Source organism: Cherax quadricarinatus, chromosome 19, assembly GCF_038502225.1.
Source record: "Cherax quadricarinatus isolate ZL_2023a chromosome 19, ASM3850222v1, whole genome shotgun sequence".
In the NCBI taxonomy this organism is placed as follows: Eukaryota; Metazoa; Arthropoda; class Malacostraca; order Decapoda; family Parastacidae; genus Cherax; species Cherax quadricarinatus.
In genome coordinates, this window is record NC_091310.1 from 11,319,613 (window position 1) to 11,330,596 (window position 10,984).

Genomic DNA, 10,984 nt, shown 5'->3' on the forward strand with positions numbered 1-10,984 from the left:
GGTTGTTCATTATATTTATAGATGGAGTTGTAAGAGAAGTGAATATTTAGGTATTGGCAAGAGGTGTGGGGTTAAAAGATAAAGCATCTAACACAAAGTGGGAGTTGTCAGAGTTGCTTTTTGCTGATGACACTGTACTTTTGGGAGATTCTGAAGTGAAGTTGCATAGGTTGGTGGATGAGTTTCTTAGGGTATGTAAAAGAAGAAAATTAAAAGTGAATATAGGAAAAAGTAAGGTGATCAGGATAACAACAAATAAGGTAATGAATGATTAGATATCAGATTGGAGGGAGAGAGTATGGAGGAGGTGAATGTATTCAGATATTTAGGAGTGGACGTGTCAGCAGATGGGTCTATGAAAGATGAGGTGAATCATGGAACTGACGAAGGAATAGGGTAAGTGGTGCACTGAAGAGTCTGTGCAGACAAAGAACTTTGTCCATGGAATCAAAGAGGGGAATGCACGAGAGTATTGTTATACTAACGCTCTTATATGGGTGTGAATTGGAGAATGTTGCAACACGGAGAAGGCTGGAGGTGCTGGAGATTCGCTGTCTGAGGGCAATATGTGGTGTGAATAAATGCTCAGAAATCGTAATTTGGAAATTAAGAGGTGTGGGATTACCAAAACTATTATCCAGAGGGCTAAGGATGGGTTTGGACATGTAGAGAGCGTGGAACAAAATAGAATGACTTTGAGAGTGTATAAATCTGTAGTGGAAGGAAGGCGGGGTAGAGGTCGGCTTAGGAAAGGTTAGTGGGAGGGGGTAAAGAAGGTTTTGTGTGCGAGGGGCTTGGACGTCCAGTAAGCATGTGTGAGCGTGTTAGATAGGAGCAAATTAAGACAATTTTTTTTTAGGGCATGACGTGCTGTTGGAGTGTGAGCAGGGTAATATTTATGAATGGATTCAGGGAAACCGGCAGGCCGGACTTGAGATCTGGAGATGGGAAGTATAGTGCCTTCAGTCTGAAGGAGGGGTGTTAATGTTGCAGTTTTATAACTGTAGTGTAAGCTCACCTCTGGCAAGACAGTGTTGGAGTGAATGATGGTGAAAGTTCTTTTTTTTTCGTGGAGCTACCCTGCCTTGGTGGGAAACGGCCGATGTGTTAAAAATAACAAAAATAATATGATTATTATTATTGTATTATTATTATTATTTTTATTATTATTATTATTATTATTATTATTATTATTATTATTATTATTATTATTATTATTATTATTATTATTATTATTTTAATTAGCATTATTACCATTACTAAAATCTTTCCATTAGGTCAGGTCAAGTTCCTATTGTTCTGATAGTCTCATCAGAACATTCCACTAGGTACTAGGAGAGGAGGCATCATCATAAATAACACTAGGATTAATCTTCACGTTAGGAACTTTGCGCTGAACGGTCTACTCAAGAAGACAGAGTTTGTAAAGATCGGAAAATCAATTGTTAGTTTTAGCAGTTTATTAAGTCTCTAACATGGCAACAATGAGCGTTGTATAAAACCAATGACAAGGTTTGTTTTATCATTATTTTTCTTTTTTTTTGGGCAGAAAACCTATTCTGCATAAATCTTCTCCTTCCACCGAGTTAATTCGGTGTCATCAAAACGAAAACTTATTTTGTTTTCTAATTGTTTTAACAACATACTGGGAAAGTTAAAAAGAAAAAGAAATAGAGAGAGCACCGAAAATATTGATGAGTTTAGGAGACGATATTTAAGCCAGATTACTACGGAATGTATTCAACTCACGAAATATTAATTTAATATCCAGAGTAGGCTCTTAAGATTTTTTAAATTACTAACATTGACAAATCTAATTACATTTTGTTATCAATGACGAAGTGAGTTTACCAAAGGAGAAAGTACGTATTGTTAGCTTAGTACTAAATAAGGCAGAGGAGGAGGATTGCCAAGAAAAGAGAATGAACTGCGAATAATGAAAATTTCATACTCGAGAAACTGAAGCTGACAGATGTGGAGTGGAAAAGAAACAAGAATTTTTCTAGTTTTTACAAGGAAGGAAAAGTAAGGAATGTACATGCATAAACTTTCAAAAGACGAAAAACAGGAGCCTGTCATAGAATAATGAAAATGAACATCAGTCGTAAATTTGATACTAGAGTAAGAATGTTCTAAACAACAACAAAAAAACTGTTAGTTGAGACTAGTCGTGTTTGCCAGACAGCGAAGATCTTTATGTACATAACAAAACTAGAAAAAAAACTGACACCATTAACATGAAGTCGAACATTTTCTAAATATTCTTTATTGAAATGTTGAATAGTTTTTAAATTTGTAGCAAGGATGGAGCAAAATATGATGACAAAGAGATGTATACAGTTGGGGTGAAAGAATGAATGGATAAGAGGATTCGCAGGAATTGTTTAGGTTAAGGTGTAATGGAGGTTTTGAGTACAAAGGGCTTCCCTGTCCAGCAGGCTTGTGTGATCGTGTTATATGAGAATGAATGATGACTAGTGGTTTTTATGATTTAACTTGTTGTAATGTAACTTTATGAAAGAACTCAAAAAAACAAACTAGCCGAATCTGAATCCTGGAGGTGGGAAGAACAGAGTCTGAAGTGTGAAGGAGGGGGAGGGAATTTAATTTAGGGGGGTTTAATTATGATACAGTAGTAGGAGTTAATTGGTTCCTGAGTGTTTTAAATACTGAGTTTTCTGAATATTGGATCAGTTTTTTTTCCACAGGAAATAATGTAAATTGGACTAATTCGTTCCAGACCCCGAAAGTTACTCTTTGCAAACCGTTTTTAAGTCAGATTATTGGTTAATTAAACTTGTAGAATAACATGTACAAGCAAGAAATCATACATGACCCCTGCAAGAATTTTAGCTCCTGTTGCCACATTAGGACTTTTTATTGCTCCTTTACTTTTTAAAATAGAAAATTCTGTAGATGTTGACATGCCATATTCTTTGGCTAGGTCAACAAGACGTATTCCATTTTCGTGTTTGGAAATAAGCTCTTGTTTTAGTTCAGTGTTGGTTTATACATCTTTCCTTTATTTTTTTTCCTTCACTATTCTTATTCGGGACCATGATAATTTATTTTCAATAAAATAAAAATAATAAAGTTACAACAACAAAAAAAATGAATAACAAGAACTCAAGGGCACTATCTACAAGAAATCGCATTTTTTTTTTTGTGGTCCAATTTCAAGTGTAACGTTATGCTGTTGTTAAGGAGTATTTTTCATCCTATATACATTTTTGCATGGACTTCTTATTGCAAAGTTGCAAGACATTGCAAAATTGTATTTATCATAAATCCCTCCCTAACCTACAAAATTGGTAAGTCGTACAATGTTCTAGTCAACGTCAGGTGAAAGATAAAGAGTTACATTATCTACATAACAAACTTTTTTACGAGAAATGTCAATAGATTGCATTATAAAAAAAATTTGATAACCCAGAGTGAGCGTGTTGCAAACCCCTATCATTGTTGATAACCCAGAGTGAGCGTGTTGCAAACCCCTATCATTGTTGATAACCCAGAGTGAGCGTGTTGCAAACCCCTATCATTGTTGATAACCCAGAGTGAGCGTGTTGCAAACCCCTATCATTGTTGATAACCCAGAGTGAGCGTGTTGCAAACCCCTATCATTGTTGATAACCCAGAGTGAGCGTGTTGCAAACCCCTATCATTGTTGATAACCCAGAGTGAGCGTGTTGCAAACCCCTATCATTGTTGATAACCCAGAGTGAGCGTGTTGCAAACCCCTATCATTGTTGATAACCCAGAGTGAGCGTGTTGCAAACCCCTATCATTGTTGATAACCCAGAGTGAGCGTGTTGCAAACCCCTATCATTGTTGATAACCCAGAGTGAGCGTGTTGCAAACCCCTATCATTGTTGATAACCCAGAGTGAGCGTGTTGCAAACCCCTATCATTGTTGATAACCCAGAGGCAACTGAGCAGCAAAAACTCTGTGCTCTTCACTTTAGTCGTCACAGAACTTGTTTAGAATGAAATAATCAGTAATTCAGAATGAAATAATAGTAATTTCTGGAGTAAAAAAAACAATAAAAACACTAATTGCCAACATGTCCTCTTGATGACAGCAAAAGCATAAAAATTACATTTTTGAAAAAAACATACTTAGAAATATGATAGAAACAAGCTGATTGCATCAACATGTTGCCAGAATTTTACAGCATTTTTTGGTAAGAAAACCTAAAATTTCAAAAATTTTCAACTTCAATTTTATGATCTTTAAATAGGTTGCCTCAGGGCCCTCAAAAAGCATGTGTCGTTCCGAACATAGTGACATACGAATATTGGTGCTTTTCCCCCCTCGATTTTTTTTTTCAGAATACAAGATTTTACAAATAAATGTTCATCCGAATACAGAGGTTCTACTGTATCTATACATTAGTGATGGGGAATGCATTTTCATTTTTTTTTTTGGGGGGGGGGGGGTCATCCAACCTACGTGGCCGAGAGCTAGTGTGATAAGAACGAAAAGTTTAGTAAATACGGGAAATGTAGTAGAATTCATAGTAACACCAATAGTTAATTAGGGAAAAGTTGGTTAGCTTGCATAAATGCTAATAAGATTAAGAAGGACATAAGTAGGAGTAGAGAGAGGAAGGAACCTTGAATTGTTTTTCTGTGTGAAAAAAGTGAAAATATTAGGACGAACATTAGTGAAGAGAGAGAGAGACTACATCAAAAGTTACAGGTGAGCTCTGGCAGCTCTCATTCGATGAGCTCATGACGAAAAATACAAAACAAAAGTCCAAGAACTAGGGAAACTAATGGGCCGTAAAGAAGCGAAAGGTTTATTGAATTTAGGAAGGACAGAATCAGGACACAGAGGGTGATATAAGAACATAAGAAAGAACAGAAGAAAGGAGGTCTGTTAGTCCATACTAGGCATGTCCTTCACAATCCATCCCCTTAACAGAATATTTGCCCAACTCAATTTTCAATACGTTTGTTTGGCACGATCAGAGACGGGAGGGAAAGGGGGGATAGATATTACATGAGGAGCAACCCAATTATGACCAATGTTTTTGGTGATTATAAGATATCAATTTTTTTTTTGGGGGGTGGGAGAGGCAAGGATTGTATTCCATACTGTTCTGTGTACACTATGTGAAGTAATTTTAAAATACAAAATGACTAACATTTCTAGTGATGCAACAGTGCCAAGTGGAGTCTGACAAAGACCCACTGTGACCTCAGTAATCCTAACTTCTTGCGCTGCCGCTCACAGGATGAGCTGCGGGTGCACCATTAACTAGTCGCTCAGGCGGCACAACAACAACACGTTACAGGAAGTTCTTACTTTGTGGTTGACAGCTTTCTTTGTGTGAACAACATTGTGGGAACAAGAAGAATTTCCAGAATAACCATCGGAAAAGATACCAGTGTTTTCAATGGAAATAAATGGTATAAAATACCGACTTGAAAAAGCCCACTGTGTGGGCGAAACGTAGTCAATAAAGGATCACATTATACTGCATTTGTGTTTATATTTCCAGTGTTTTCAATGTTTATACGAGTAATTATGAAAAGCTGATATGGCGATGAAAATGCTAAGTCTTAGAAAAAGAGACATCAGCAAATTCGTTGATGTTAAAAAAGGTGATATCAATAAAGTATAGACATTTCCAGAGAATACTAGAAGGTCTTTCCCTCTAGCATTCAGCCTGTTTTTGGGTTTTGTAACAAATAGTCAGAAAGTACTCTGGTCCAGTTATCCCTTAAAATTATGATAAATTTTAATAGTGTTGTAGGATTGTACCTGATAGGATACTAACTAACGAAATAAAAACTGAGAAGTTTATTAACAAAATTGTCTAGGTGGATAAAATCAGTCAATGAATTTGATATAATTTAGGATATAAGCTCCTACACTTCTCTTGTAGTGCAAAGTTAAATTGTACATATAGTAGTATAGTGCTGAAGGCACATTTCGTAACAGTACGACTCGTAAAGTACCGTCTGGTACGTTATCATCAATTATAAAAATAATGCTAGTATATACAAGCGTGTGTGTGATAATGTGTGTATGCGCTCCAAGATGTATGCGCTCCAAGATGTTCATGTCTCAATAAGACTAGACTCGACTTGTACGTAAACAGTGACTGACTAAACGTCCTCAAATAATGTATCGTCTTAGCCAACAAGGCAACCAAAACACCTTTCTTGAACAATATGACGAATCATTCGCGTGAGGAACAAGTAGACACAATAACGATTCTAACTGGGGACCATCAGCAGATCCTCCATAAAAGTCACAAAACTCCCTTAATACTGAATCAAAGTTCAGCATAACCAAATCTCAGGCTGCGACGGTGCGTAGATGTCACACAAAATAGGTCAGAAGCTTTAGCTTCGGACCTGGGTTGATTAGAGTAACATTATGACACACAACCTCAGAAAAAAAGTAAAAAATCACTAAGTCTGAAATATGCCCTGTGAAAAGAGTTACATAGTGTTACAAGAAGTATGTTTTGACTCACCAGCGAAACCATACTCTACCATAACAGAATCTAAATAATGAACAAGCAGCCAGAGACAAGAGAGATCCCTGGAGAGATGGAGAGAGAGGTGGTGGTCGAGCGAGGACCAGCTGTGGAGAGAGAGCGTTTTTTCAACAACACGCCTCACATCAGGTGATATCACTTGACTCTTCCATGCTACTCCAGCAACGGTGCGAGGTACCGCCTGATACAAACAAGCGATCAGTATTTAGCAAGGCATTTTGCGATGGCGAACAGCTAATCACAACTCTTCAACAGTGAGCGCAGTGAGAAGTGTAATTGCTACATCCTACCTACATACATAGCTAATATAATAAGTCAAATAATAATACAAAGCAAGATATTTTCATTTTAGCTATTAATGAAAATATCGGTAATATAAAAATATATGGAAAAGTAAATACATACATAAAATTTATATTAAATATATTCGGCACCATTCAGGGGACGCAATAGATGATGACTGAAAAAGGCCGAGTTATAATTTCGGAGAATGATACCAGAGAACATCTGAAAGATTTGAACACTGTAAAAGTGTCATGGGAGATGTAGTGGATGCAGTACAGCATGGACTAATGCAAACTAATAATTCTCTCGAATGAAAATGCCCGTTGATCATACAAATCACAAAGAAAAGCTAAATACCAAAATATAGGTCTACATAAAAAAATGTTCTATTAATAGAACCAAATGAGTAATCAAATTCAGAATGAAAATGCAAAAAAAAAAAAAAAGCTAAAACGGAAGGACTCCGAAAAAATGTACAAATATTGTACAGAAAATGTAGTCTATACCAACAAAATATCCACAGAAACCAAAATCTAAAATATTCTTGTCACCTACATGAAACAAAAGAAACATAAATAGATTCAGAATATTAAGAAAAATCCTAAATATTCCTTTAGATACGCTAAATTCAAATTAGAAACTACGAAAGTTATTCCATTTTTCAAAGAAATTTTCAAATTTTAATGAAAAAGAAATGAGAGGAACTCTGAAAAAAACAGTATGAGTCGATACTTAGGAATCCAATCGATGACAGGAGACTAAAGGACACAAATAGATTTTAATTACCTCTGACCGCTCATATGCAGTATCAGAACCTCTGACCACTCATATGCAGTATCAGAACCTCTGACCACTCATATGCAGTATCAGAACCTCTGACCGCTCATATGCAGTATCAGAACCTCTGACCGCTCATATGCAGTATCAGACAAAAATACAAAACCTTCAGATTTCGAAAATGACAGAGCCACTCTCACACACTGAGCACTTAGACAAAGTACCTGGAACCTTTATTTCTAAACAATTGCAAACTACCACTGATACTAGTACTTAGTATTCTTTGGAGAAAGAGTTTATTTCTAGGTAAAATACCAAAGGTCTTACTCCCCTATCTACAAAGGAGCCATTAATGCATTGGACAAAAATAATGAATCATTAGCACTAGTATCATACATGATGAATCATTTCACAGGATGCAAAGATGTCACACAACATATTTAATAAAGCAGGAGCTCAACAAGTCATCATGATCTCCTTTATGAAATCCTTATAACAAAGTTACAGAGGATTCGAAAGATAAGATATAAGATTTACTTCGGATTTTTAACCCCGGAGGGTTAACCACTCAGGATAACTCGAGAAAGTCAGTGCGTCATCGAGGACTGTCTAACTAATTTCCACTGAGGTCCGCAATCTTCTCCCCCAGGATGCAACCCACACCACTCGACTAACACCAGGTACCTATTTGCTGCTAGGTGGACAGGTGAAAGGAAACGCGTCGAAATGGTTCCACCCGCCGGTAATCGAACCCGGGCCCTCCATGTGTGATGCGGAAGCTTTAGCCACCGGGCCACTGATCCTAGTCGCTAAAGAAAACCATTAAAGAGACTGGATCTACACGGTCAATAGGAGTAAAGGGTAAAATATTTGAGACGCTAGTTTTCCAGGTATTCATTAGTTATCAAAGGCACTTGTCGATGGTGTGTTTGCATTCACCTATGTGTGGTTGCAGGAGTCGAGTGTGTGTGTGTGTGTGTGTGTCTACTCGCCTATGTACTCACCTATTTGTACTCAAATACTTGTGGTTGCAGGGGTCGAGTCCTAGCTCCAGGCCCCGCCTCTTCGCTGGTTGCTACTGGGCCCTCTGCCTGCTCCATGAGCTTTATCAAACCTCGTCTTAAAACTATGTATGGTTCCCGCCTCCACTACGTCACTTTCTAGGCTATTCCACTGCCTGACAACTCTATGACTGAAGACCTACTTCCTAATATCCCTTTGACTCATCTGAGTCTTCAACTTCCAATTGTGACCTCTTGTTTCTGTGTCCCCTCCCTGGAACATCCTGTCTTTGTCCACCTTGTCTATTCCGCGCAGTATTTTATATGTCGTTATCATGTCTCCCCTGACCCTCCTGTCCTCCAGTGTCGTCAGGCCGATTTCCCTTAACCTTTCTTCATAGGACATTCCTCTTAGCTATGGAACTAACCTTGTCGCAAACCTTTGCACTTTCTCTAAATCTTGACGTGCTTGATCAAGTGCGGATTCCAAACAGGTGGTGCATACTCCAGTATGGGCCTGACGTACACGGTGTACAGTGTCTTGAACGATTCCTTACTAAGATATCGGAACACTGTTCTCAGGTTTGCCAGGCGCCCATATGCTGCAGCAGTTATCTGGTTGATGTGTGCTTCCGGAGACATGCTCTGTGTTATACTCACTCCAAGATCTTTCTCTTTGAGCGAGGTTTGCAGTCTTTGGCCACCTAGCCTATACTCCGTCTGCGGTCTTCTGTGCCCTTCCCCGATCTTCATGACATTGCATTTGGAGGGGTTAAATTCGAGAAGCCAGTTGCTGGACCATGTGTCCAGTCTGTCCAGGTCTCTTTGAAGTCCTGCCTGATCCTCATCTGATTTAATTCTCCTCATTAACTTCACATCATCTGCGAACAGGGACACTTCTGAGTCTAACCCTTCCATTATGTCGTTCACATATACCAAAATTAGCACTGGTCCTAGGACCGACCCCTGTGGGACCCCGCTCGTCACAGGTGCCTAATGTGATACCTCATCACGTGTGTGGGTGTGTGGGTGTGTACTCACCTGTGTGTGGGTGTGTGTGTGTGTACTCACCTATGTGTGGGTGTGTGTGTGTGTACTCACCTGTGTGTGGGTGTGTGTGTGTGTACTTACCTATGTGCGGGTGTGTGTGTGTGTACTCACCTATGTGTGGGTGTGTGTGTGTGTACTCACCTATGTGTGGGTGTGTGTGTGTGTACTCACCTGTGTGTGGGTGTGTGTGTGTGTGTACTCACCTGTGTGTGGGTGTGTGCATGTGTACTCACCTATGTGTGGGTGTGTGGGTATGTGGGTGCGTGGGTATGTGGGTGTGTGGGTATGTGGGTGTGTGGGTGTGTGAGTGTGTGTGTATGTACTCACCTATGTATGTGTGTGTGTGTGTGTGTGTGTGTGTGTGTGTGTGTGTGTGTGTGTGTGTGTGTGTGTGTGTGTGCGTGTGCATGAGCAACTTTCACAATCGTGAGTTATACTGTTAATTTTGAAAAAATTAAGCATCAATGTAACATTAATATTTTAAATGTATCAACAGGTATCGGCCGTTTTTTCATCAATACCGATACCTTAAAAATAGCAACAGTGAAAAAAAAAACTGGCCACTTGAACAAGCACTCGAACCCTGGCTCTCAAGGATTAAAGACTTATGTTCTTCGAGTGCGTTGTCCTGGCTGGAATACTCTAGCCATCAAGAAAAAAAAGAGGAATGTGAGTCATAGTGTAGTGGTGTTATACATTAGCAGAAAGCTTCTACCTAATTTTATATAAAAGCTGAATTATTAGAAAACAACTATCTATATTTTCTATTCTTTTTTTTATCCTAATGATTGATGCCGTCAGTTAAGTGAAGGATGTAAGGATGATCTTACTGACCTCTATCAGGTCAACCTTAAGAAATCGTTATGTGACCAACGAAACTCTTCTTGTGTGGTGGAAAATGACAGGAAAACATAACTGCCTTTTGTCCCCACAATCTAATAATTATATAGAACAGGGACGCAGAACATTTAGTATATCAAAATACACTTCCTCTCCCAGTCCATCCCACGTCACTCACCTGCGTTTGTTGACCACTAAGAAACTCAAGCCCGGATAGCTCAGTTGGTAGAGCATTAGGCTTTTAACCTAAGGGTCCAGGGTTCAAGTCCCTGTTCGGGCGATCTGTTTTTCATATATTGTTATCAGTGTCTTCAACAAAAACAAATATAAGAATGAATCGCAAAGATGATTAATCATTAGTCTTCAGTAAATTATGAATGGTCTCAAGAACTGTTATCTCTTACTCCCGCAAACCTTCCTATTCCCAAACCTTCCTATTTCTTTTTTTTTCAGCTAGAACACCTCTCATGAAACCTTACTAGAACTTTCCTGTTGAGTAAAAGGACACAAGTGCAA

The 10,984-nt window shown here is 38.5% G+C and overlaps 1 non-coding gene across 1 annotated transcript; it reads left to right on the forward strand.

The window, feature by feature from the left end:
• Positions 1–10,675: 10,675 nt before the first annotated feature.
• On the forward strand, positions 10,676–10,748 carry TRNAK-UUU (transfer RNA lysine (anticodon UUU)). Its single transcript has one exon. It is a non-coding gene; the product is annotated as a tRNA-Lys (tRNA).
• Positions 10,749–10,984: the final 236 nt, after the last annotated feature.